The sequence below is a fragment of the Geotrypetes seraphini genome, chromosome 13, assembly GCF_902459505.1.
Source record: "Geotrypetes seraphini chromosome 13, aGeoSer1.1, whole genome shotgun sequence".
Taxonomy (NCBI): domain Eukaryota; kingdom Metazoa; phylum Chordata; class Amphibia; order Gymnophiona; family Dermophiidae; genus Geotrypetes; species Geotrypetes seraphini.
Genome location: NC_047096.1, coordinates 82130721 through 82157848, shown reverse-complemented (window position 1 = coordinate 82157848; position 27128 = coordinate 82130721). Strand labels below are relative to the sequence as shown.

At 41.7% G+C, this 27128-nt stretch overlaps 1 long non-coding RNA gene across 1 annotated transcript in view; it reads right to left on the bottom strand.

Annotated features, from left to right (window-relative positions):
- LOC117347536 overlaps positions 1–3915 on the bottom strand; it is a 72307-nt gene extending 68392 nt beyond the window's left edge. Inside the window, exon 1 of the long non-coding RNA XR_004536809.1 lies at positions 3832–3915. This is a non-coding gene — a long non-coding RNA (uncharacterized LOC117347536). The remainder of the gene's footprint in view (positions 1–3831) is intronic.
- Between the last annotated feature and the right edge of the window lie 23213 nt (positions 3916–27128).

Below are 27128 nucleotides of genomic sequence, written 5' to 3'. Positions count from 1 at the left end.
CAGTAGCTTCCCCCATGTCTTTCTCAATAACAGACTATGGACTTTTCCTCCAGGAAATTGTCCAAACCTTTCTTAAAACCAGCTGTGCTATAACATAACATAATCAAGGTGCACCTGCAAGGTAGAATGCCACAAGTAAAATAAGTGAGGGAATAGAAAGGGAGAATTGTTGGGCATGGGTGTCTGAGAGGGAGGTGCACATGAGGAAATGAAGAAAGAGAATTGGGCATAGGGAGAGAGACGAGAGAGATACAGATGCATGAGGAAAAGAGAGATGAGAAGGGGAAATGTTGGATGTGGTGGTAGAGAGGGAGCAGTGGGATGGATGGAAAGGGATGCAATAGGGGCCTCGAGGTGGAGAAGGTGAGAAGAATACTAGGATCAGACTTTGGGAGGGAAAAAAAAGTTGCTCAGAGGGAAGGCTTCTGGGTTAGCCATGGGAGGGAGGGAGGAATGTTGGATGTGGTTGGGGCAATGGAGGGAGAGAAGTGGCATGGTGTTGGATAGAGGTGATACAAGGAGAGATGCTGCACATGGTAATAATAGTAGAAATAAAGTGCATAATACAAAATTTAATGATTACATTTACATTATATATGTAATAATTATTAGATTATATACTTTACTGATTATGCGCTTGAATCCCTTCCAGTCCATGGAAAAATTGTCTTGTATGAAACCAGTCCCTAGTGCAAAAAAGGTTGGAGACCACTACTCTAGTCCTACCATCTCTATGTCTCTAAAAGAAGTTTGTTTGAATATTAATGCCTTTCAGGTTATTGGATAGAAAATAGGATTTTGAAAAATTGCAGGCAGACCTTGGGAAATTAGAAGACTGGGTGTCCAGGTGGCAGATGAAATTTAATGTGGACAAATGCAAAGTGATGCACATTGGGAAGAATAACCCAAATCACAGTTACCGGATGCTAGGGTCCACCTTGGGAGTTAGCGCCCAAGAAAAGGATCTGGATGTCATTATAGACAATACAGTGAAACCTTCCACCCAATGTGTAGTGGCCAAAAAAAAAATCAAACATGCTACGAATTACTAGAAAAGGGATGGTTAACAAGACTTGGGGGTCCATAATCTAAAAACATAGATGTCCAAAAAGCATCCTAATTGTCAAAATGTCCTAGTACCGATCAAAATCGTCTTTCTCTACATCTAGCAAGGTGTTATAACCTCTGTATGTTGAGAGCATGAGATGGGCATGGTGGGAGGCATGTTATGGGCGGGCTTTGGGCAGTCTCAAGGGAAGGTTAGACATGGAGGACTTGCAGCGATAATCAAACATTTTGCAAGACATCCTGGATAGAACTTGTATGTTTGGATCTGGACCTGTTTTAGGAGGGTCTAAGTGTCCAAACTGACCAGATGACCACTGCATGCATCAAGGTAAGACACCCCTCAGTGCTCACAGATCCCCTCACACCCACAAAGATCAAAATAACAAATGTACATGTACCTGTCTGCAGAACATCAGCACCTGGTATAGGAAAGCCTAGCAGAGCAACATACAGGCAGGGTCAGATTAACGGGTAGGGCCAGTAGGCACGTGCCTAGGGCACAAACTTGTCAGGGGTGCCCGCTGATGGAGGGCAAACCAGCAACTCAGCTTTTTTTTTTTTTTTTTTTTTTTTCAGACAGTGATGGCGGCCTCCCCAGGAGAGGCAGCATGGCGCAGTGAACTCTCCCCACCTCTGCTACACAAATCAGGCCGTCCTTCCGCCTGTGCACAAGGCCGGTTTTAGACATGCTGGGGCCCAGGGCAGAAATTAAGGAGGGGGCCCCTGATCCCTTCTCCTCTCTGCACCCTACCCCTAATATCCCTACATCCCATTAATACCACACATAAAACAACTTTAAATGACTTTTTCACACACAAAATACAGACCAACACAGAACAAGAGACCACAAATAAAAATGGAACTGGGAACCCCAAGAAATTAAACTCAGCAAGTATTACAATACTGGAGAAATAAAATCAGATATGCACTTTCTTTCTTACTGAACACACAAGGCCCAGGTCCACCAAAATTTAGCCGCCTCTCTTGCTCTGGATGGTGGAGATCCCAAAACCCTGCCAGTTGAAGACCACCTCCTCCAGTCTGGCAGCCAGAAATCTCCCAAGCTCTGCAGCTAGCAGAGCTGGACTGGAGAAAAATATTTTCAGCTGGCAGGGTTTTGGGAAACCCACCAACTTAGGTATAGGCAGTCCACGAGTTACAGATGCCCGACTTGTATGACTCGTACTTAAGAACGTGGTTGCGGCTTCATTTGATGTCATTGAACAATATTTCTAATGGCATAGACTCCTACACTTTAGCAGATTCAGGAATGATGCATGGCCACATTAAGAACATTGTGTGGTTGTACATGCTGTATCTTAGAGGGAACACCAGTAGGGACAGTTGGCCCTTTTGTCAGCTGGGAGCAGAGATAAGCAGCAAGAAATTTTAAATCTACACGTTCTGAGTTAGATACAAATCCGACTTAAGAACAGTTTTAAAAATGTAACTCATTCTTAACACGGGGACTGCCTGTATTTATATTTTGCATTTGAGAAGGAGGCATGGTAGGAAGAAAATTGAATGCCCACCCACTTTGGGTTCAGGGCCACTGCCCATCCTCACTCCCCCATCAGTTATCTGGTAAGCCATTGGACACAATACAAACATTTGTGATGCACATATCCCAAAGCTAACATATTCCCCCAGTGGCAAACCTAGCATATATGACACCTAGGGATGATCATTTTTTAGCATCCCCTCCTCTCTATAAAGAACATGATTTTTGGTAATACTCCACAAGTCGCACATGAGTGTACCTAGGAAAAGGCAGCATCTTACACACTGTAGCGAGTACTAGAACATCAATATACCCAATGTAAAATAAACCCAAGCCAGATTAGAACAGATCAACCCCTCACAATCAATGCTAACAAAAAACATGTCTTTCGTACATACCCTCGCCCAATATGGAATAAGTAATCACAAAGTAAAAATAGAAATATGTCGACAAAAGTTAAACTGAACCACCAAGAAGCCAGACTCTGCATACAATGCAATAGCACAGAAACAGTGATACATAGTAACATAGTAGATGACGGCAGATAAAGACCCGAATGGTCCATTCAGTCTGCTCAACCTGATTCAATTTAAATTTTTTAAAATTTTTTCTTCATATCTATTATATTGTACAAAATATAAAGACAGTAGATGTATATTTGAGCGAAGAGAAATAACAAATAAAAATAAAACAAAAAATGGAAAATAAGATACCGTTTTATTGGTCTAATACAGTGGTTCCCAAACCTGTCAAGATATCCCTAATGAATATGCATGAGAGAGATTTGCATATAATGGAAGTGACAGCTACGCAAATCTCTCTCATGCATATATCTTGAAACCTGACTGGCTGGGGGTCCCCCAGGACAGGTTTGGGAACCACTGGTCAATTAGCTTTCAGAGGTGAAAATCTCTTTGCTCAGGTCAGTAAAGTTACAATATCCTGTCCTGACCTGAACAAGGGGGATTTGGTCTCTGAAAACTATTTCCATTTCTGTTTATAAAGGTTGATCAACACAGCTCCTAAAGGAAAAAAATACAACCAAATAAATAGAATTTTGTTCTGCCTTTTGTTGTTTAGTTTCTGCTTTCCTCATCTTGTCATTCCCTTCCTTTCATCCACTGTCTGCTCTCTTTCTATGCCCCTTCCAGAAATTGTCTGCCTCTCCCTCCCTCCCCCCCCCCCAACATTGGTTTGGCATCCATCTTCTGACCTCTCTATCTCTTGTGGTTTTTCGGGTCTCTCTTCTCATTTCCCCTCACCTTCGATGTTTCCTTTGCCAGCGGCGCCTCAGCGCAACTGCCGTTTGCTCAAAATTGGCGCGCGGCTGCCCGGCCCGAAGCTTCCCTCTGACAACTTCCTGTTTCCGCCTGGGCGGATTACTTCAGCGGGAAAGCTTCAGGCGGGCGGCCGCGCGCCACTTTTGAGCAAACGGCAGTTGCGCTGAGGCGCCGCTGGCGAAGGTGAGGAGCGATGCGGCAACCGCTTTGGGGCTCGCCCGACTTCCCGCCCCAAGACGCGCTCCTACGGCAGTGACAGTTGCCAAATGGAAGTGAAGGGGAGACCCAGTGAAAAGACGACTGAAGAGTAAGAAAGAATTTAATTTCGATGGAGCAGGAGAGGGGATTGTAGCTCTGTTTATTACTAGAAAATTGAAATAAGGAGTAAGAATTTTTCTTGAGGGAAAAGTTGTATCAATTTAACTGGAATAGGGGGTTCTCCAGTCTTGTGAACGCTACTCGTTTTTCTACTTGTGTATTAATAATACCATTTTCTTCTGGTTGTGCTTTGCTTGCTTCCATTTGGATTATGAACCTAGATACTTGTTTGGATAAAGTTTTGCCAGTAGTTGACTGTTTCCTATCAGAGTTTGTTCTTTCATCTTTGCAGAGCTTTTGAGGGTTTGATTTGTCATTTTTCTGATTATTTTCTCTTGAATTTTTTTCTGCTCTAGTGGACATAAGAGATTTATTGACTTTGACTTATTTCTAGATAAATCCGACTTTTCTTTCACAAGCACCTGCTTGAATTTGTAAATTTAAAAAATACATATTAAAATATATTTTGACAGGGCCCAAGACTTGCTTAGAGCAATCAGTAAATATATATACTGATATAAGTAGATTTATCAGAGGTCTCACAGTGCCCAGTCACATAGATATGAAGCCACTAAAAGCCATCAAAGGAACAGACTTTGAAAAGATGAAACCCATCAAGAGTCCAATATGAGCCGTTTTAACTACCGGGCTCAGGGATTCTTTTCATTAGTCTACACACAAAATCTAAAGGTTCAATAATCAGAAAATGCTGAGCTCCTAAATTAGCCTCCTAAATATGTACCCTATTTTCAACCGCACTTAGGAGCATAACATTTCAGCTGAAAATTCATCTTCATTTAGTAAAAGTTATGTTCATTAATGTAGGCCTGCCATTTCTTGGCTAAAGTTATGAGCCTGGTACTGAAAATCAGTGCTAAAGTAACGCCCCCAAATCCACCTTCCTTCTGTAGCATCTCAGAGGGGGCAGGATGCCACAGAAAACAGCACTGCAGGACCCCCCAAAAGTACAGGTGAATCACTGCTGCCACCTGTGGGGGAAATTCAAGGGAGGGTGGGGTTCAGAAAGGGGGCAGACAGCAGGCCATGGTGGTGCTTCATTTGAAATCTTACATGGGGGTAGAGGGCACTAAACTTGTCTACACAGGGGCCCTATCAAACCTGTCTGCACAGGGCCCCGCAATTGCTAAGGTCCCTGTAAGCAGTTGTATTAAAATCAGGACTAGATCGGCCTGACCTGAAAATTTAGAGCCAGATATGAACCCCACAGCAGCCCCCTTTGTCCCCTTGACTCCCAATATTCTGATCTTTGAAAATAGGATGAACCATCCAAGGCTTCAGTTCTCCATTTCTGTCTACAGACCTCTGAAGTCCTCTCGAGGAGTATCACAATCTGTACCTTCACCAAAAGAAATTGTATGATGTAATACCTGCCAGTAAGCCTTCTGAGGAGTAGCCCCCACGCTCTGGAATTTACTCTGAGGGGCTACACGTCTACTCCAGACTAGGTTTACCAGATTTTACTTAAGTAAAATGGACCCCTAGACCCACCCCTGCCCCGTTATGCCCCAGTCCCTCCCCCCGTTTCCTGTTCTCATCAGGCAAGAGGGCATCTGCACTTGTGGGGATGTCACATGATGATGTCACACACACGCACATGATGTAATTGTGTGGCATCCATGCATGTGCAGATGCCCTCCTGCCCGATGCGATTTTGAGGAAGCTTTTCAAAACCTGGACGAAGTGATGGGTTTTGAAAAGCTGTCCGGACCCCAAAAAGGAGGACATGTTCGGGGAAATCCAGATGTCTGGTAACCTTACTCAAGGAAGCAGGTGAAACCCTGGCTCTTCACCCAAGCCTTTAATACATAGGTTGACTGACTAGACACTCATTCTGCACCAAGACTAGCTTGCTATACACACTGTAACTATATCAGTTCCTTAATTTGCCTTGAGTTTAGCCCCCATCTGTTTATCTCAGTGGAATCTTGTTTCCATCTAATATCTGCACTTGGCCCCTTGGCTATAGGAAAAGCTGTATTATAGAAAAACATTAGCATCATATCTGTTATTTCAATGTTCTAATGTGTTCTTATTAGTTGTTTAATAAGTATTATGCTGAAATTGTATTATAATCTCGCTTATTCAAATTTCAGTGCTGTTATAAGTGTGTTTGTATTTGTTTATATTTTGGGTTGTTTTTTTTTTTTTTTTTTTTTTTTTACTAATGTATATATTTCACCTCTGTTTATACGCTATCAGCACAATACAAATTAAAACAAGTAGCATTCAGCATATTCTTACTGTACACCACTTTGAGTGAATTTCTTCAAAACAGCATTAAATAAATACATCCTCACAATTTTATGTATGAAAGAGGGCAAGGACAATGATATGTACTGAGCAAACAAAGAAGAACTGGTTGAGAAAAAGTCATTAATCCCACATCTCTCCAGTAATCAGGCTGCTAACACTCACCCTTACGGAACTGGAACGAACTAGGCACTACCTCCAGGGGTAATTTCCTTAAATTGGCACATAAATCCCTCCCCACCAGACCATATACACACACAGCCCACCACTTCTCTAGCATTTTGTGGTACAGTTAGATTATAGTTGCAGCAAATTTACAGTATTGACAGAGATGATCACAGAACACAAGTAACCAATGTACATTTTGATATTATGACCATATTTTTACTTAATATTGACTAGTTTAGAAAAAGCAGCCAGAAAAAGGAATTTTCTATGCAAACATGCAATACAAAAACAATCTCACAAATATCTATGTATCCAGTTCAAAGTGGGCACATCAGAGCAAAGCCATCTAGTCTACAGCACTGACGAGCTTGTTTTCAAATTCTGCATGTGGAAATGTAGGGAAAAAAATCATGTACTTTTTCTCAGGAGGTTTCGCATACACAGGTGCCTATCCTTCATTCCTCCATCCATCTGCCACTTTTCAACTTTACTGATTACATCATGCTGGGAAGCTATATGTATATATCATGTTTGTTTATATAAGATTTGATATACCGCTCCTGCATTTTACTGACCTAAGCGGTTTACAAAGTATCAAACTAAAATTAAATTAGGTACTTGAGAAAAACGACCCTATCTGTCCCGAAGGCTCACAATCTAGCTAAAGTACCTGATACACTAAAAATATGTAATAACAACATATAATACATTTCCAAGATCAAAAATCAAAGAAATAGAAATAATGAAAGAAGATAAAAATTTTTAAAATAAAATAAAACAAATTTAAGATATAGAAAAGTCTCTGAAGCGGCATAGCAAACTGTCATATTTTAGTGCAGGTCTTAATACAACTCCTGGCACAGCACACTTCACAGATCCGTCACTGGCAGAGCTTGAGAGCATCAAAGAAATTAACATTTCTAAAATATATTCACTAAAACTGTTATGTGAAATAAATAAATCCAAATCAACATGAATCAGTACAAATTAATACAAATTAAGGCAAATTGCGGTCCCTATTCCATTATTCAATTAAAGAGAGCCATTTGAAAAAGAAATGTGCTTTTAGATGTCTCTTAAAATTTTGAAATGATTCTTCCTTCCTTAACTCTACTGGTAAGTTGTTCCACAATATTGGTTGAGGCAAGGTGAGCCTTTGAGATATGGGGAACATCTACTCTATTGTCATTTAAAGACCTCAACAATCGACTAGGTGTGTAAAATAACACTAGATTAGAAAGATATAATGGTTGTAACTCAAATAATGCCCTATGTGCCAGCATCAGAATTTTAAATTTAATTCTAAATTCCATTGGTAACCAGTGGAATTTCAAATATAATAGTTACATGATCATAGATGTGTGTGCAACCTAACAGCCAAATTGCCGCCTTTTGTACTATTTGTAAATGTTTCAGTTGCCCAACTGTTATTCCCGCATATACCAAGTTGCCATAATCCAATTTAGAACAAAAGCATGGATTAAAGTATGTAACGATTTCTCACCCAGGAAATCTCGAATAGCTCTAAGTTGTCTCAATGCCCCAAATCCCTTTGCAACTGTAGATGAAATCTGCCTCTCAAAATTCAAATGACAGTCAATTATAATTCCCAAATATTTAAAACTATCTATTATCCCTATATTCTGATGGTGTAGTGAAAGATCTAGTTGTGGTGTTATCTTGCCACCGGAAATACAACATATTCAATACTAGTCCATGTTCCCCCAACCATTCTATCCAAACCATCTAAAAGAGGGTTCAGATCTAATGTTGAAGGGGATAAATCATATACCAACAAAATATCATCTGAATAGATATATGTATTGATTCTAATCCCTGAATTTGTCTTTCAAGGGGACTCAAAAATATATTAAACATAATAGATGAAAGGGCTGAGCCTTGTGGTACCCTCAAAGTCCAATAATCTATCACTGGATGTTGACCCATCCGTAACTACTCTAAAAGTACGATCCCGGAGAAAGGCTGCAAACCACTCTTATTAAACCTGTCTCATGGAGCAATCTCAATAGAAGTTCATGGTCAACTAGATCAAATGCTGAGCTCAGATCTAAAGATAGCGAAGTTCCCGAGATCTAAGATAGAGTGAACTCACTAAGGAAACCTGCTAAAACCGTGTCAGCACTGTGTATAGTTTGAAATCCTGCCTGTCTTGGATTTAGAACCTTTGTTGACTCGATATAAGAGACCAATTACTCTAAAACTATCCGCTCTGTCAGTTTTGCTAAAAAGCAAAGATTTGAAACTGGCCTATAACTAGCTGGATTAAATATATCTTGATCTTTGTTCTTCAAAATATGTTTAATAACTGCCTTTTTACAGCATACTGGGACTTCACCCTTATTTAAACTGTTATGTATCATATTTAAAGCCAAAGCCGATAGTCATCGTGACGGGAAGGGATCTAACTCACAAAAAGTAACATGCATTTTACTCAAAAGTTTCTCTAGTTTTGTCAACATAGGCAGTTGAAAAGTTGACCAGTTTGAATTTCCTATTTTTATACTATCCTCCTTTGATTCATCCCTATCTAACTCAACATTATTTGATGTTCAATTTTTTCCCCTTGACCGTAAAAGTAAAATTTTTGAGAGAAAAAAAATCAACTAGCACATCTGCCTCTGGCATTATTCTAGTTCTATTATTAGACTCCCCCCTTTTTAAAGCTGATACTATAGAAAATAGTTGTTTAGTTGGAATTCTTATTTTCCATAGAAAATAATATTTTTTTGCTTTCTTTATCTCCCTATTAAAAATATCATTGTGAGGGTCTGAGAGTTAAAGCTGTTGTTATCTGACAATCTGTTAGCATTTAGAGTTTATGGGTATCTCCTTACATTATCAGAATGTCACAAATGGGCGTCCATCTCACAAGTATTTTCAAACAGGATACAGTCTGTTAAATATGTGAGATGGATGTCCATGTGCTGGAAATACCCATATTTTGAATAGAGAAAACAAGGGACAGGGACATCTGTCTAGCAGAATTATTAGAACATTGCCACACAGCCTTCTACGCAGAGCAGAGGGTCAACCTAGTGGTTGGTGCAGCTAACTGTAAACCAAGGGGCCCAGGTTCAAATCCCACTAGGACTCTCTGTTTTGCAACTGTACCTGAATGACACCATGTCAATAGGCTTACAGGTGTTTCATGTACACTGTCTTGAGTGGAGTCCCTTAGTATACAGGCTTTGATCCTGGGGAACTAGGTTCAATTCCCACTGCATCTCCTTGTGACCCTGGGTGAATCACTTAACCTTCCATTGCCCCAGAAACAAAGAAAGTTAGATTATGAGCCCACTAGAAAAAGAGAGTCTGCTCTGTAAAGAATGCCTTAAGCTCTCACAGAATCTGGTATCCCCTTTCCATGGGGCCAGCTTATTAGAACAAACTTGGCCGTCACCTAGGGTGACGGCTTCTGGAGGGCAGCACATTCACCCCAACTCAAAGAAAAATAAGCACAGAAAGAGTGGACAATTTTCAAACTGCCATTTTCTTGGGTGAAAGGTTTTGAAATTTGTTCTCATTAAGGGCCCCTTTTACAAAGCCATGGTAGAGAGTACAGGTGTGGCAAATACTATGCAACCCATATGAAATGAAGGGCTGCAGCATATTTGTTGCACTGGGACTTGCTACTATGGCTTTGTAAAAGGGCCCCTAAGTGTATGTAAAAGTAGAGAATTAGGTACAGATATAAAATGAAAATCTTGGCAGGGTCTAAGAGCATGAAAGTTAATTATGGGGGATGCAGCTGAAGATTGGCTTAGGGGGCATCAGCCTTGGAAATAGAGGCTTCCTCCCCATGCACTAGAAAGTCCTTTCCAGAAAGTTTGTATTCAGGTTTTTGTAGATGTTTTATACTGGATTTTTCCATGTGCCACAGTTCTTAGTGAATTGTCCCTGACATGCTTGTTCAATCTCTGGAGAGCAGAGGGCTAAATTTGCTTGGCTTTCTGAGCTCAAGTGGGGGTCCATTTGTAAAGCAAGACATCCACTTTTCCTGGCAGGGAGGTCCAGCATTTGATCAGCCTCTTCTTTATTGGCCCGTTTCCCCATGGTAAGAATGCCTGCGGCGTGGTTCCCTGTACCATGGAGCAAGCGGTAGAGACGGCTCTGAAAAGCTGGGATGTCAGGTTTTCTCTTGCCTAGGGTCAGGATGCCAGCAGCGTGATTGCTGTAGCCATGAAGCAGGTCATACACACGGCACGAACATGTTCTTTCACGACAGCAGGCTGGTATGTTCTCAGAGGCCAGGGTGAGAGAGAAGAGCAGGACAAAGATGAAGAAAGAACAGGCTCTCTGGGCAGAGAAAAAGAAAAAGGAAAACATTCAGCCTATATATTTGTTTTTATTTCAAAGAAAATGACACCAAAGGCAAGCAACTGAGTCACTGAAGCAGCTGGACAGGGCTGGCTTAAACATTAGGCAAACTATGCAGTCGTTTAGGCCAGTGGTTCCCAATCCCGTCCTGGAGGACCACCAGCCAGTCGGGTTTTTGGGATAACCCTAATGAATATGCATGGAACAGATTTGCATACCTGTCACCTCCATTATATGCAAATCTCTCTCATGCATATTGATTAGGGTTATCCTGTCCCATCCCAGGACAGAGTTGGGAACCACTGGTCCAGGCAGCAGATTCTGAGGGTGTGGCGGGAGGTGAAAAGATAGAAATCCTAACAGTCACACAAATGAAAAGAAACATCAATGAACATTTGTACCCAGAAGGATGGTGGGCAATTTTTAATTAGCCTGTTTACCTAGATAAACAGCTTTTGAAATGTGGCCTTCTTATATAAATATATACAAAACAAAGAACATAAAAATAGTCATACTGGGTAGACCAGTGGTTCATCCAGCCCAATATCCTGTTTCCACAGTGGCCAATCCAGGTCACAAGCACTTCGCGGAAACCATTTAGTTTAACTGTCAAATGTCAGGGGGAGAGTGGTTAGGCACAATTACATGGGTGGAGGGCAGAGCTAAAGATTTATCAAGCAATATAAGCCATAAACCTTATTCTTGCACTGGCCTTTCATTTGAATTATTCTCTAGAGCATTGGTTTTCAACCCAGTCCTCAGGGACCATCTGCCATTCAGGTTTTCATGATGCCCACAATGAATATACTTGGATACTTAAGGTTATCTCTTGTTTGGGTGATTTATATGAAGGGGGTGGGTGTTTTGAAATCTTTTTCTCAATTACGTTCACAATTTTCACTCCCGTCCTCGGATTTTTATATATATTTTCAAGTGAACATTTATTGTTTTCTCATCCTACACAATTCTACAATCTTCTCTGCTACAGCCCCTGCACTCTGGAATGCCATGCCTTCTTATATCTCCATCACGAAAATTGTCTCGATTAAATTCAAAACCTTTTTATTTCAAGATGCATACCAAAGCACAAGATAAAACCCCTCTCTTCAACTGCACGCTTTTCATAAGAACTGCTTCAACAAAGCGACCTCTCCTTTCCACACTGTTATTACCCCTCCCCTCGTACCACCCCATATTTTTATGTTATACGATGTAATCATTAACGTTCCCCCACCCCTAACTCTTCTTGTGTCCATTTATGTTAATGTCCTAGTCTTCATTTTATTTTCTACCTCGCTCTTAATTTCTTTTTTATACTTTTAGCATTGGAAACCGACCAGATACACGTAGATGGTTGATATATCAAATTATAAATAACTTGGATCCTATTAAGGGTTGGTTGCAGTTACCACTCACTTCAGGGGAAGAATTCCTGGGCAACAAAAGCTTATTACTCATTACTATGCTATGCTCTCTGATAATGTTAAAAGGAAATCTCTATATCAACTGAAATGGGAACAGGATTTGGGAGCACCCTTATTTCCTCAGGATTGGGATATAATCCATGTTAATACCTATAAACTATCTATTTCTGCTAATTTAATCGAGCAGGGGGTTATGGTACCTTATAGATATTTATATCCTTTACATATCTCCAAGTTTAAATCTGCTATCTCGGGGGAGGGGGGCTAGTGAGCCCAATGAGGATAGCAGCCTGAAAATCGGCTCTCTCCCAGAATCAATCTAAATTACATTCTTTAAGCTTGAATCCAAGATTTAAACTTCAGCATCGTGAATATTAACCTCTGACTCCTGATGGCTGCAAATAAAACCGGGAAATGGCAAAATCCTGAGCCACAATTGCCATCTAAAACCGCTACCAGAGTCGGAGAAAGGAAGCAAGGCTGATGTGCTCGAGGAGATCGAGGCCTTAAAAGATATCATGAAAGAAACTAAAGAAGACACATTGACGATTCGAGAAGAACTTTCTACTTTAAACAACGAAGTATCTAATTTACTTAATGTCATTTTTATTAAATGGACTAATACAATACAAATAGATAAATGCAAAGATAATATATATATAACATATGAATGTAAATATGCCTCAAAGAAATTACATTAATTTAAACAAAGGATTACCACACTAGAAGCCAGAACAGACGTTACTGAAGAAAACATCAATTCCATTCGTACACAAATGAAGCGTCTTATCACGCAAGAGCAGGAACTTGACACCAACCATTGAGCTCGGCAAAACAATGTGCCAGAAGGCAGAGAAGGGCAGAACATGTTGAAGTTTTTTGGAAACCTTTATTCCTTCAATCCTTAATGACACCTTTGAAAAAGAGTTGGAAATAGAGAGAGCGCATCGCACTCCGTATGTGAAAGTACCTTCAAGCAAGTTTCCCTGACCAATCGTGATCAAAGTGCTGCGTTACCAACATCTATTGAAAATCATGCAAGCAGCAAAATCACAAGCTCCATTAAAATATGAAGGACTCGTCTTTTCACTTAGCAGGTTACAAAGCAGGCCAAGAAACCCCAATTTTAAAACTAATATATTTGGGTAGAGGTAAAAAAGGAAGAGTTCTACTGGGTGAAATAGTAATATATTTCTATACTAGTCTTTAAGCACGTTACATTAACGGGTGCTAGAATAGATGTGTGTGTCTGTCTTTCTTTCTTTCTCTACTTGGCCGCTGTCTGTCTTTTTTTGCTGTCTGTCTCTATCTCCTTGTCCGCTGTTTGTTTTGGGTTTTTTTTTTTGTTTTGTTTTTTTAATCTCTCTCCTTGGCCCCCTGTCCTTCTGTGTGTCTTTCACTCCCACCTACCTGTCTTTCTATTTCTGTCAGTCTGTCAATGTCCATGCCCACTGCCTGTCTGTTTATCGTGCCCCTTCTCCCACCTACCTTTTTTTTTTTAATCATACGTTGTATTGGAAAGGGCAATCGGCACACAGTAACTGCTGCTGGATAAAGTAAACCGCCATGCGCACACTCGTAGCAAACCGTCATGTGCGCACGCTCCAAACGTGCACATACGCTGCACGCTTTAAAATTTATCTGCTGGCCACAGAGCTACAGATCACGCAGGTAGAAGTGTGCATGCGTGCTTAGGGTTTTATTATTTCTATGTAACAGAAACAGAAGGATAGATTAGGGTGAAAAAATACATCCATGTCAATCTTAAAGGAGGAGGTGCTGCAATACAAAAGCTCAAGAATAATAAGCAATAAAACACTAGACCATAAAACACCCAGGTCTGGCATATAAGTGGGCTAGTCATTCAAGTAAATAGTTACTGGAGGGTGACAAAATTACTATATACCCCTTCTCCTGATAGTCTCTTCCTCTCTGGAAGCAACAATTTCTTGTTTATTCACTCCTACAATCAGAAATAGCAGTTTGTATACTGTGTACCAGAGATACATGGTTGCCAATGTGAGAAGTCCAAAAAGACACCTTGTATGCCAGTTGTATACAGGCACCAGAGGTGTTCATGTGCCTTTTTTAAATAGATATCCAGATCCAGTCTGAACCATGTACAAATCCTTACACACAAATTTACATCTGCCCTGGAGATGTAAATTTGTACAAGTATTGCAGTCGACTCTACCTATGTGCACGACAGTTAAGCGCACGCTTCGGTTATCCGCAGCCTACCACCTTTTTTTTTTCATGTCCTTTTTTTTTTTTTTTACATTAAAGTCAGTGGACGTAAACTCCGAATAATTGCAATTCTGATAAGCACACAATCCGCTAATGCGCACTGATGTTATAGGTCCCACCTCTATGCGTTCATGTTACATTCACTCCAGTTAAAAGCAAACTAGATGCACATCTCCTTACGAGAGGCATAGAGGGATATGGGTGACTAAAATTACGCCAGGTGTACACCTGGCTGAGCCTCTGCTTGTGCGGATTGCCAGACTTGATGGACCGAAGGTCTGATCCAGAGATGGCAGTTCTTATGTTCTTATGTTGATGAGCCACTTGTTTCGGATCACTCAATGATAATTTTTATAAATGAGCTGTGCTGATGATATAGATGAGTCTACAAATTTTTATGCTCAGAATCATGGAGGGGGGTTCTGGGGATAACCCCGGGACCAACCACCTCACTGCCCAATCATCGCATGTAAAGAGTAGACAAATATTATATCATGTGAAAATATTAATAACTAATAATATTTTCACATGATATAATATTTGTCTACTCTTTACATGCGATGATTGGGCAGTGAGGTGGTTGGTCCCGGGGTTATCCCCAGAACCCCCCTCCATGATTCTGAGCATAAAAATTTGTAGACTCATCTATATCATCAACACAGCTCATTTATAAAAATTATCATTGAGTGATTTCTTTACTTCAATATACATCTCTTTATCACTCATTCTTGGAAATTGTTTCAAGTATTACCCCTTGTTCATACTTGTTTCGGATCAGCAGTCTAGGCCTGGCCAGGTGTTTGAACTTTCGAAAATGCACCATGGCGTCTTGTGGAGAAAAGCCTTTGTCTTTGGCTGGTCAAAAGTCAGTGTCTCTGGTTGAACGTGTCAATGTCTTAAAGAGACTTGACCTACGGGAGAGTCAGGTCTCTACACTTCCCCCTCCCCATTCGCGGTTTCGGTAATCACAGTTTCACATATTCGCGATTTTTGGGGGAGGGGGAAAATTTTTTTTAAAAAACCATCGTTAAATCTTCCCCCCAGCATCCCGGCCTTACCTGGTGGTCTAACGGGGTTTCGGGGCAGGAGCGATCTTCCTACGCTCCTGACCCGTGCAGATCGCCATTAGGAAATAGCTGTAGAGAGTTCCCGTCGTAGTCTCGAGAGACTACAGGAACTCACAGCAGCCATTTCCTAATGGCGATCTGCACGGGGCAGGAGCGTAGGAAGATTGCTCTTGCCCCGAAAGCCCGCTAGACCACCAGGTAAGGCTGGGAGGGAGGCGGGGTTGGGTCAGAGACAGATATTCACGGTTTTTCACGGTCCGGCTCTGCCCTTATCCCCCGCGAATCCGGAGGGAGAAGTGTATTGCAAAACATTACAGCGTTCATCCTAGCCAGATTTCTCAGATTTACAAAAAAAATAGGAAGCCATATTGAGACTGGCAAAACAGCAACAATCCTACAAGGAAACAGAAAAGAATTGGGAAGGCTAGAGACGTTGAACAGGCGTTGCTGTGATGATTTGCTGAAGCTAATCAGTGGGCCTCTGCTGATGGAGAAAGCAGCACAACTATCCAAAGAACTGGGCATAGAAGTCTTCAAAGCAACAAACGGATGGCTAGAGAGGTGGAAAGTTTGTAACGGCATAAAATTTAAGAAGCAGCATGGCGAAAAACAAGACGCTGATGAGTTTGGTGCAGGAAGATGTGTTATGGAAGTGTTGCCATCAGTCATTGGTGGATATGAACCATGCAACATTTCCAACGCTGATGAGACGGGTCTGTACTGGCGTGCCATCCCTGATGGAATATTGGCTTTCAAATGCAGCAAAACTGTTGGCTTCAAGGTGCCAAAGGAACTATTGACATTGCTGCTCAGTTGCAATATGGATGATAGTGAAAAGCTCGAGCCACTGGTGATTGGGAAGAGTCAAAATCCTTGGTGCTTCAAAAATATTAAATGCCTGCCTGTTCAATATGAAAGCAACAAAAACACGTGGATGACAGCGACACTGTGGATTGAATGGTTGCAGAAGTTTGACAATCTGATGAGAAGGCGTAGGAGACACATTGTAATGCTGTGTGATAACTGTGCAGCACACAGCAATGACTTACAACTAACCAACATCAAATTCGTGTTTCTGCCATCAAACACGTCTTCGATCCAAACGATGGACCAGTGGATAATTGCCAACTTCAAACGTCATTACAGGTCGCTTGTCCTAAAATATGTGATGGCAGTGATTGATGCAAGCATGGAATCTAGCCCCCGAGCTCACGAGAAAAATGACGGTGCTCGACTCTCTTCACAAGGTTCGGGAGGCGTGGAGTTGAGTCTCATCATCAACGATTTCAAATTGCTATCGACAGGTGAGCTTCATTCACGCACCTGATGAGACAACTGAAGCTGACACTTCGTCCATTCAACTCCCAGTTGGACACTCACCACAAGAGTTTGAGCTGTATGTCGCCGTTGACAATGATGTGCCCACATCACCTGACAGCACTAATTCCGATATCTGTACAGTCATAAAGGACATTGCAGACAACCAAGAATCTGAGGATGATGACAGGGATACTGCTGCGGTCATCACGACTAATGAAATACTTGCAGAGATTGTTTCCTTCCTACACACTCTGCATTATCTGGAGATAAATGGATGTCACGACTATGGCCAGTTTTACAGCATCAGTAGTCAGATACACAGCCTGAATTATGCAATCTGTGTGCAGAAAACAAGGACTGATTATATCAGTAGAATGTTGATTTAAAAAAAGGTTTACACTGTATTGCATTAACGGAACAGTGCTGATTCTAAAACTGAACCGTGTAGAATTGTTTTATGTGTTTGTTTGTTTTTTTTTTTTTTTTGCTGAATAAAAGTTTTATTGCATTTGACTACATACTGTGATTTTTCATGATTAAAAAGTGGTACTCCGATTAAGCGCACACTCCATTTAGGCGCAAGTGGCAGTCCGGTCCAGAGGCCTTGCACTTAAGCGGAGTCGACTGTATATGTAAATGTTGCCTAGTTGATAAAATACATTACAGCTTCACCCAAAGGTGCCCCCAGGAATGCCAAGTAATTTCAGTGTACTTACTTGTTACCTTATTTTTGCTCCATAAGATGCACTTTTTCCCCACCCAAAAGTGGGTGGAAATCTCGGTGCGTCTTATGAAGTGAAGATGCAAAATTTGTATCCTCCTTACAGCTGTAAAACACCCCCCCCCTGCGCACCAGCTGCACCACCTTTTTAAATGCCCACCCCCCATACAGTTGCAAAACACCCCCCATGCCGCAGCACCTTTTTAAACACTGCCTGTCTGCTGCCGGACCAACTTTTTAAAACAAGCCCACTGCCGCTGTTGTCGCAGCCGCCATACCTTTTTCAAGTAGCCTGGTGGTCCAGGCAGCAGGCACATGAGTCGGGAACACAGGCGTAGAGGGCCCATGCCGCTTTCTGAATGATTAAAAAAGGTACTGGGGGATTTTGAGAAGACAGCTAGCTTAAACATTAATCCCTATTTAACCAGCCAGGAATGGCAGTTTACCGGTTAAATAGCCAATGTTCAATGTGAGATTCGATTTGATTACTTCTTATACTGCCTAATAAAATTTGTTAAGAACTTGCGGTCAGTACTGAAATGTTAACCAAATATATCGTGTGATAACCAGCAATATTCAGTGCTGACCAGGTAAGTTTAGCAGGTAAATTGGCCACATAACTAGCAGGCCTATCTTTGCCCACTATTAACATAACCAGCCAGTGTTGGCCAAAACAATCCAATATTGAAAATTTATTTATTTATTCAATTTTCTATGCTGTTCTACCAGGAGAGCTCAGAACAGTTTATATTAATTTATTCAGGTACTCAAACATTTTTCCCTGTCTGTCCAGTGGGCTCACAATCTAGCTAATGTACCTGGGGCAATGAAGGGATTAAGTGATTTGCCCAGGGTCACAAGAAGCAGTGTGGGTTTGAACCCACAACCCCAGGGTGCTTGAGGCTGTAGCTTTAAGCACTGCCGCCATACTCTCCACACTGACTGTGGTACTTATGCATGCTGCCTCCCACTAGCTGAATATCAGTCCCTAAATGTTTGCTTAAGTATTCATATCTGCTTGAAACACTACTAATTCACATCCATAGCATTATTCACCCAGAATAAAGAGTTCAAGTTTATCTGAACAAATAAGTCTCTGTGAGAAGGCAGATCAGTTTTATGAGAAAACACAGAAAGGAGGTCAAGGTGCGCTAAAGCTTGTCAGCGTTATCAGGAGAAAATCATGAAGAGAAAAAGAACAAAAGGTGGTGGGGAAATGTTTCAAGCACATTGTCGAAGATTCCAGCTATATATGAGGGGCTGCTGAAAAGTTCTCAGCCCAACCAACAAAGCTGGGGCGGTCCCATTGAGGGCTATACACTTAGTCCAGTGATTTTTCACTTCTTTTGTTCCGTATTTTTCTGAAAAAAGTGAAATGGAGACTGCCCTAGCTTTGTTGGTTGTGCTGAAAACTTTTCAGCAGCCCCTCGTAAAGATGTCCAGCAATGTGTTCATCTTTCATTTCAGATTAAAACTGCAAGATTCCCTCAGTCCTGACGCCCATTTAAAATAACTTCCTGTTTCTTCCAAGACTTTAATACTTCTGTTTAGCACTAATTAGAACTAGGCAAATCAATTGCAGCCTTAAATCTAGTCAAAATTTTGGCAAAATTTCACTAAAAAATATAGACAACTAGGTTCATTTGAAAATTCTTCTAAAGAAACAGTAATTATTGAAATTAACCAGTTATCTGTGCCACACAATGGATCTTTAAAAATGTAGACTGAGATGTATGTACCATTTACATTATTTAAGAACTATTTCTAATTGTTTCATTCCAGAATCTTTTCTTTTCCAAGTTATAGGGAGAGTAAGTTTCAAAGGCATTTATGCAGACAAACTGACTGTCAGAAAACTTGTGTCTCTTATCCATCAAAAGATACATGTTATCTTCTATAATGGATGTTAATTTCAGCAGATTGCAAAAAGATGTCTTTAAAAACATTTGAGTTGGAGGGGAGCAGGGGTAATAATATGCACAGATTGGATTTTCAAATTTATGTGCATTATATTGTGCCTGGACAAGTTTCAAGTTTATTAAAATCTTGTTATACCGCCAAAACAGAGTTCAAGGTGGTGTACATCCAAAATTAAAAGTACACATATTTAAAAGTACAAAGTACAGTGGAGGTTTGTCGTACGTGGACTTAACAGGAAAAAAAACAGACAAACTGGTACATGAGGGAAACAGTAGAACTACATTGTTTATAAAGAAAGTACAAGTGGAATGAACATTAGGAAGGGGATCTGGCAGCAGGTGAATCAATTAGACAAAAACCATCTATAGTCCTCGGGGATTATTTTCAGTGGAAAAATACATGCCTACTTTCCCTTTTAAAATTGGGTACATTGTACATGGGGACTTGGAACCTAGGCAGAAAATGAGATATGCAGAAATATTCTCATGGACTTAAACTAAAGCAAGCACTGAATATAGGTTACATGAATGATAATGAGAGAGCTTGGAACAGAAACTATCTGGCTTTCCACAGCTTACAAATATATCTCATGCACATTTATTATAGATGAAAACAGACTTCATGGCTTCAGGACTTATTTGGGAACCACTGATGGATGTTATTGATGGTATTATCAAACCACATGCTCCATGATTGATGTCATACCTCATATTTTGAATTTAAATTCAAGTTACTTTCAAGTCAGCTTTAAATAGTCACAACCCAAGTAGACTGTTCTCCTTTAATGAGATCTAGTGGGCATCTTCTGGTTGTATCTGTAGAAAAGATCAATCTGCCCTTGAAAAATTTTGGAGAGCCACATCTCAGGTTCAATACAAGGCAACGCAAAGCCACAAAGGATCTTTTAATAAGAGTTTTTTTTTTTTTTTTACCTTAGTGTTAGAAATTTCCATCGTGGGAAGATCACGACAGTCAGCAGACCAGGAGAAGAATCTTCATTTGGAAGCAAGGACCATAAATATCAAGCATCACTTCCCTAGAACCAACAGACCTTATACCCTGCTTTATATTTGTTCACTCCCATTGTTCCTCATACTCTATGCTTTTCTAATATCTTGGATGTCAAACATCTTAAAAGTTTCTTGACAGTCTCATTCTAAGAGGAAAAGACAAAGAAGCAGCTGGAGTAATGACATACTTGGCCATCTAGTTGTTGTTGAGTCTCTTAGATACAGCTTATGACTTTCCCATTACTGGCATTTCCTCATTATCATATAACTTCCTTAGAAAAGCAAGTCTTGCACACAATAGAAATTTTTTTGTGTAACCTGGAGCTGTGAGGTAATAATTACTTGAGGAATTTTCTTGAAGCTTTTGTGCCACAAAGATGTGGTAAGTCAGACTCTTGGACTGGACAAGTCGACTGACTGCATGGAGGAAATAGAGGAGACACAATAGATGGAGCATGTCTGGATATACCAGAGAAAACTCAAATTTTATACCATTGGACTAATGATTTTGCTTCAGTTACTGCTGCAGAATACAATTAATGAACTGACCAGGGATTCAAGACAAAGTTGGACAAGTTCCTGCTAAACTGGAACATACGCAGGTGAGGCTGGATTCATTTAGAGCACTGGTCTTTGACCTGGGGGCCGCCGTGTGAGCGGACTGCTGGGCACGAAGGACCAGTGGTCTGACCCAGCAGCGGCAGTTCTTATGTTCTTATGACCATATGTCCTTATGACATCAGACAATAGTGCCTACAAAAGCCTCAAGGCCTTCTTTATTAAAAAATGGTCTTCCGGAGGGGAAGGGAGCATGCATTAGCAAATAACTATGTATTAAACTATGTTTTTACTTGTCTCCCTCTTGTACCTTTCCTTTGTATTGCTTTTCTATATTGAATTGTATTTCACAATCCCTTTTTACCTTGTGTTAACAAAATGATGTGTTAGTTTTTAACCCAATGTTATTATTTAAAGTTTGTACTGTATTGTTTTCTATTGAATGTATTTTAAATTGTTCATCGCTTTGAAGTATGATTAAGCGATTAATCAAGAGAATTATTAAACTTGAACTTGAATTTATAGCTTAAAAAATAATTTTGCTGGAAGAAAGTATAATTGTAAGCAGTGAATAAATAGCATATAAACAAATCAGAGAATGCTTTCCTTAGCAATGGCAGCAGATGAATCCAGAGACTAGTGGGATAGCACACATCTACCAGCAGGTGGAGATAGAGAAACTGATTAACAGGTAATCCTATTGGCAGGCACTCTTCCTGTATCTGCAGTATGCTCTATCTCCCAGCAGGGGATGGTTGCTGTTCAACTAGCTCCTGGATTCTGGCTGTGGCTGGAAATTTATTTTCTCCTGTTGAGGTTTCTCTTCAGTGAGACTGCCATTCTATTTCTCCTGTTGAGATTTCTCTTCAGTGAGACAGGGGTGTCTGGCTTAATGGTGCCGGCTTTAGGGGTTACACCTGAGCCCCCCCCCCCCCAGGTCCCTGCCTCACCCTCTCTCCAGTGATAGAGGGTTTGACTGGGTCTTGATTTTTTTCTTCTTTCCCTTCATTGTTTAAAAAAAAAAGAGACTACAGTTGCTACTTACCAGTTCTGCCCTACTTGTGCTGAGCATTTACCGGCTGATCATTTACCGGCATCTACTGGCTCTGACAATGAGGTTGTAAGTATTTGCCCTTTTTCTTGTGTTAGAACTGCGTGTTCTGTGTTGTACAAACATAAGCCGGACTTTGTGGGGCAATGGATATGGTGGTGTATCCGTCGGACAAATTTTTACAGTGTGTGGGAGTGCTTTGGTGAATGGCTCCGGATGGGTAATTCGAGCGCCATTGTAGGAGCTGGTGCCTTCCCGCCTGCAGGGACCGTGCTCTTGTGTCTGATATGGAAGGAGCACAGCAGTGTTAGCTGGGTTCTCCTTGTGGCTGCCTTTGCTCCACTTCGAGCAATGGAGGAGGAGGACAGAGAGGCAGAAAACTTCAAGACAGAGAAAACCATTGAGGAAGAAGTCCGGAAGTTAGAGAAGTTCATTGAGGAGGCATACAGGGAGGCCGTGGAAAATCACCAGCAACAGTAGAACTGCCAAGATACACCTACAGTGAGTGAGGACCACCTGGAGGACAACCACAAAGAAGAAATAGGTGACAGCAGCGAGACCTGGAAACAGCAGAGGGAACCCACAAGAAGATGAGTCCAGTGCAAGCCAACGCCAGGATGAGGAAAGATGGAAGTACACAGAGGACACGGACCTACGGCTGGAGAGTGGACATACACCGCGGACACGGACCTGTGGCTGGAGAGACAAGAGAAGATAGAGAGGACAGCAATCGTCATGGGAGATTCCATCATCAGACAAGTCAACAGCCACATAGCGGGAGGAAGACAGGATCGGCTGGTGACCTGCCTACCGGGAGCCAAGATAGAAGATATAGTGAGCTGCATTGACAGGATCATCGACAGCGTGGAAGAGGAAGATAGGCGGTGATGATCCATGTTGGGACAAACAATGTGAGCAACAGAAACTATAGCAGGGAAGTACTGAAGGACCAGTTCCAGATGCTAGGAAAAAAGCTGAAGACCAGAATGCTGAGGATACTGTTCTCAGAGATCCTGCCGGTACCCAGGGCCGATGAGAAGAGACAGATGGAGCTGCAAGCAGTCAATCCATGGATGAGGTGCTGGTGTGAGAAAAAAGGATTCCACTTTGTGCGCAACTGGATAATGTTCTGGGTGAAGAGCAAGCTATACAGGAAGGATGGACTCCACCTCTGCGGAGACGGAACAAAGCTACTTGCAAGCAACATCAAGCGAGAAATTGAGAAGTTTTTAAACTAGGAAGAAGGGGAAAGCCAACAGTCGACCAAGAGTCGATGGTTTGGGAAATGGTATACCTAGAGGATACCGTGCAAGAAGATTGTGGGGAAGACTCACCAGATCATAGGCAAGGCAAAAATCTTGACGGATCAAAAGGGACAAAAGAAAGTAACAGGCTGCTAACTCAAGTGTATTTACACAAACGCAAGGAGCCTAAAGAATAAGATGAGGGAATTAGAAGCTATGGCACAAAAAGATAACCTTGACATCACTAGCATGGAAACATGGTGGAACGAGGAAAACGTCTGGGACACTGTGCTACCGGGATACAAGCTATACCGTAGAGACAGAGTGGGTCAAAAAGGTGGGGGAATTGCCCTATACATCAAAGAGGGAATTGAGTCTACCAGAGAGAACACTCCGGAAACGAAAAATAAGTATTCTCTATGGGCCAAAATTCCAGGAACAAATGGAACGGAAACAAAGATTGGCATCTACTATTGATCACCAGGGCAGTCCGAAGAAATGACGGACGAGATTAAACGCAACTGCAAGGGAAGCAACACAGTTATCATGGGCGACTTCAATTATCCGGGGATAGACTGGAACCTAGGCTGTAGGCGATTGCTTCCTGGAACAACTTGTCAAAGAAAATACGAGAGGAAATGCAATTCTGGACTTAATTCTAAATGGACTACGAGGACCGGCGCAAAGTGTAGAAGTAGAAGGGACACTGGGAAGCAGTGATCACAATATGATCCACTTCAACCTGGACATAGGGGCAAAACATTGATCCAGATAGATGGCCATGGCATTGAACTTCCAAAAAGGGAATTACAAAGGGATGAGACTCATGGTGGGGAAGAAGATTAAGAAGAGGATAAGCACTATTAAAACGCTAGAGCAAGCATGGTCCCTTTTTAAGGACACAGTCACCGATGCGCAAAATCTATATACTGTATACCGCGTATCAACAAGGGATCCAAAAGGAAAAAGAACAAGGAACTGGTGTGGCTTACTGTAGTAGTGAAAGAAGCGATTAGAGACAAGAAGACTTCATTTAAGGAATGGAAAAAGTCAAAAATGGATGAAAACTGGAAAAAGCACAAACAACATCAAAGCAGGTGGCATAAGGTAGTAAGGCAGGCCAAAAGAGACCACGAGGAAAAATAACCAAGGAGGCAAAAAACTTCAAGCCATTCTTTCAATATATTAAGGGGAAACGACCCACGAAGGAAGCGGTGGGGCCATTGGATGACCATGGAATAAAGGGAGTGCTAAAGGAGGACAAAGTCATCGCTGACAAACTGAACACATTTTTTTGCATCTGTGTTTACCGAAGAGGATATACACATAGCTGACAGGCTATATGCAGGAAATGAAGACGGGAAACTGACTGTGATGACGGTCAGTCTAGAAGAGGTATGCAGGCAGATTGATAGGTTTAAAAACGATAAATCCCCGGGACCGGACAGCATCCATCTGAGTGTAATCAAGGAACTGAAAGGGGTTGTAGCTTAACTGCTTCAACTAATAACCAATCTGTCGATCAAATCAGGAAGGATTCTGGAAGAATGAAAAGTGGCGAATGTTACGCCAATCTTCATGAAAGGTTCGAGGGAAGATCCGGGAAACTACAGACCGGTGAATCTGACCTCAGTACTAGGAAATATGGTAGAGACGCTGATAAAGGAGCGCGTCATTGACCACCTTGACGGACACAATCTGATGAGGACCAGACAGTATGGCTTCAGCAAAGGAAGATCTTGCTTGACGAACTTGCTGCACTTCTTCGAGGGAGTTAACAAGCAGATAGACAAGGGTGACCCGGTCAACATTGTATATCTGGATTTTCAGAAGGCGTTCGACAAGGTCCCTCATGAATGACTACTTTGAAAAATTGCGAGCCATGGAATCGAGGGTGAAATACGTGAATTAAAAACTGGTTGGCGGATAGGAAACAGAGAGTGGGGGTAAATGGACAATATTCAGACTGGAAAAGCATCGCGAGTGGAGGGCTGCAGGGTTCAGTGCTTGGACCTGTGCTCTTCAATATATTTATAAACGACCTGGAAATTGGTACGACAAGTGAGGTGATAAAATTTGCAGACAATATGAAGTTATTCAGAGTAGTGAAGACACAAAAGGATTGTGAGGACCTGCAACGTGACATAAACACGCTCGAGAAATGGGTTGCGACATGGCAAATGAGGTTTAGCGTGGATAAGTGTAAGGCAATGCATGTCGGTAAGAAAAATCTTATACACTAATACAGGATGTCCTGTGCAGTACTCGGAGAGACCCCCCAGGAAAGGGACTTGGGAGTATTGGTTGACAAGTCGATGAAGCCATCCACGCAATGTGCAGCAGCGGTGAAAAGGGCGAACAGAATGCTAGGAATGATTAAGAAGGGGATCTCAAACATATAGGAGAAGGTTATCATGCCGCTGTACCGGGCCATGGTATGCCCCCACCTGGAATACTGCGTCTAGCACTGGTCGCCGTACATGAAGGACACAGTACTACTCAGAAGGGTCCAGAGAAGAGCGACTAAAATGGTTAAGAGGCTGGAGGAGCTGCCATACAGCGAAAGATTAGAGAAACTGGGCCTCTTCTCTCTCGAACAGAGGAGATTGAGAGGGGACATGATCGAAACATTCAAGGTACTGAAGGGGATAGATTTAGTAGATAAGGACAGGTTGTTCACCCTCTCCAAGGTAGAGAGAACGAGAGGGCACTCTCTAAAGTTAAAAGGGGATAGATTATGTACAAACGTAAGGAAGTTCTTCTTCACCCAGAGAGTGGTGGAGAACTGGAACGCTCTTCTGGAGGCTGTTATAGGGGAAAACACTCTCCAGGGATTCAAGACAAAGTTAGACAAGTTCCTGCTGGACCATAACATACGCAGGTAGGGCTAGACTCAGTTAGGGCACTGGTGTTTGACCTAAGAGCCGCCATGGGAGCGGACTGCTGGGCACGACTAAAAGCAAAATGACCAGACAACAAAAGGTAGAAAAAATAATTTTATTTTCTATTTTGTGATTACAATATGTCAAATTTGAAATGTGTATCCTGCCAGAGCTGGTGTTAGACAGCAAGCATGAACTAGGACCTAAAAGAGAGGAAAAGTCTTTTTTATTTTGTAGCTGGCGTGAGTTTGGAGAGGTTTTATCCCTATACTTTTACTAACCCCCTCCTTTGCTGTCACGCAGCATGGGTTTTGGTAGCGGCGGCAATTGATCTGACGCTCACAGAAGTCCCGTGAGCATCGGAGCCGCCATCAGCACTGAGGCCCACACTGTGCGTCAGCAAAGGAGGGGATAAGTATCTTAATAAAAAATCCGGCCCATGACTTAGCCTGTGTTTTAGATTTCGGCCACTTATGTGATTTGAGTTTGACACCCCTGGACTACAGTCTTCTGCTGTCTCGTCATCATTGGCTCTTTCCTCCTTTTCAAAGAAGCTTTTCAGTGATGTTTGTCACTGCCAAAACTTTGCTCCTGTGTCTTTAAGCACTCCTCCTCACAGCTCTACACACGCTGGCTGCAGTCTTCAAGATGGTAGCTGCAGCTGCTATCTGCTGCCTCTCCTTCTGTCATCGCCAACCAGGTACCCCCTCTCCCTATCTCTGGGTATCTTCTGCCTCTGC